Here is a 2,253-nt window from a genome sequence, read left to right as displayed (position 1 = left end):
ATGAAATAAGAAAGGTGGAATGTATATCAGTGAAAATAAGCACGGTATGTAAGATCAATCTGCTGATTTCTCTATTTTGTGACTGAAAATTTTCATGATGTAAACTTAAAAACAAATTTGAAATATTTTCCCGCTGCATGCCGTGTAGTGAGCTGGACTTCAGTTCTTGTGCAGTGAGCAAACCAACTTTGATTTCCTCTCTGCAGACAGAGCCCTCTGCTCTTTTGTTCTAGTACTTTCTGTGCCTACAACTGGATGTATGAAGTGAGGTCATTTAGGTCCTCTCTAGCCTCGAAAGTATCATCAGTCTCATTTTCTTGGCTTCAGTTCCAAATTGCATTCTTCAACACAATTAGTCCAGGACTCTACTTTGAAAAATAAAATTGACCCTTTGAATGTAATTTAGCCGGGATCTTTGTGATTCTGTTCTATCATCAGACCCCAGGATGGCAGACAATCCTCTACACCTGACCCCCCCCCACAACAGGAACAGGTCAGGGAGGGGAACCTCAGAACTGCTGCATCAAGGGAAGGTATTTTAAGCATAAAGGAAAAACTGGGCATGCTCCCCAGTTAACAGGAACAGATACGTGAGCCATTTGAAAAAGTAGGATTAAGGGTTAGGGCAAACCCCTACAAGAATAGAATAGGTCCAAGGGTTGTGGGTGTAGCATACAAGGATCCTGACAAGTGCAGGATGCTTGCTCTCCCTGGGGCAAAAGGCAAAATATCACAAGGTGTGACAGGGAATGGGCGTGGAGGGTGGACTGTTGACTGATGTACTTTAGCTATAGGAAATTCCCACAGAGCTCTTTCTTCTGTTTAAAGCTCCTATTCCAGTTTTACTCTATAACTGATTTCTTAACATTTTTTTTTTGCTCTCTAAACATGCACACAAACTTCATGTACATATATAATTGTGGTAAAGCTGCATTTGTACAGAAAAATATTACCATCCTATTCCATGATTTGAAATTAGTTTATTAATTGTATCAACACATTTACTAGGGCTTTAAATAGCCAGACTAGCATTTTAGCAAATATTTACACACGATGATAATTACACACACATTTCAAAAATAGCTTTAGCTATGACAATAGCTAGAGATATTTTCATGATAATCACAAAAGAGAAAAGTATCTAAAGAGAATTCGTGTCCCTGGATTATTCCCATGGAAATAAAAGTGGTAGAACTTGTCTAATGCCCAATATAGACATGATTTTTAAAAGCATATGTTTTCCTAAAAGTGCTCCCATTTCCCCGGGACTTATTGATAATCACTAATAGAACTTGATTATGTTGATGCATTCAGTACAGCTCTTGAAGCAATGCACAGCAACACAGACCTAACACCCCAGCACCCCAAAGGTGTCCCACTATTTCTGCCTGGCCATGTCTCACTGGTCTCAACCATATCACTCAGGTTTGCTTTAATCCACCAAACAGCTGGTGGGAAAGCACAGTTTAATCAGCTCAAAGCAAAATTTGAAAAAAAGAAAAACAATTTTAAAGATAAGAAATGTAAAAAAAAAAAAAAAGAATATTGAAGAAAGATACAAATAAAGCCTTGACTAGGCTGTGGATCCTGTACAAACAGGCTGTGCAGTGCAGCAAAGAGCAGGTCAACAGCTGGTTTTCTCTTATCTCAGTGCCAGCTTGTGGGAGATGGCAGGCAAGTGGTGACCTTCAGATTTCCTAAGAAATTGGCGAGACTCGATGTTCTTGGAGGTGCCAATGTTTCCAATTCTACATCTGGACCCTTCCCTGAAATGCACAGGTCCTTATATTCATCCAAGAAAGGATCTCCATATGGGTCACAAATGAGTCCCAGCAGCTCAGTCCTGATTTTGGCACCTGATTACCTCAATACTCAATATTGAGGATGGAGTTCCATTGGGGGAGGCTTTCTCGACTTCCCAGAAGTTACAAGGAAAGTATCAGCAGGCTGGGGCCCTCCCTGGTGGTGCAACCAGTTGAAGCACAGCACTATGAAGCTATCTGAGGCCACTGCAGCGAGAGTTCGATTCCCGGCCAGGGAGCTGACCCACAGAGCGTAGGAGACCTCTCCTCTCCTGCCCTCTGCTCCCCTCACTAATGTATTTCAATAGGTCTGCCTGTTCTGCTCCCAACTCTGTCTCTGGTGAATCCTTTTACCATCCTGCACCTCTGGCCTGTACCCCAGTTCTGTATGCATACATAAAATAAATCTTTAAAAAAGAAAGAAAGAAAAGAAAAGAAAGAAAGAAAGAAA

Source organism: Condylura cristata, unplaced genomic scaffold (genome assembly GCF_000260355.1).
Source record: "Condylura cristata isolate star-nosed mole 26May11 unplaced genomic scaffold, ConCri1.0 scaffold00010, whole genome shotgun sequence".
NCBI lineage: Eukaryota > Metazoa > Chordata > Mammalia > Eulipotyphla > Talpidae > Condylura > Condylura cristata.
This window is presented reverse-complemented; position numbering follows the sequence as displayed.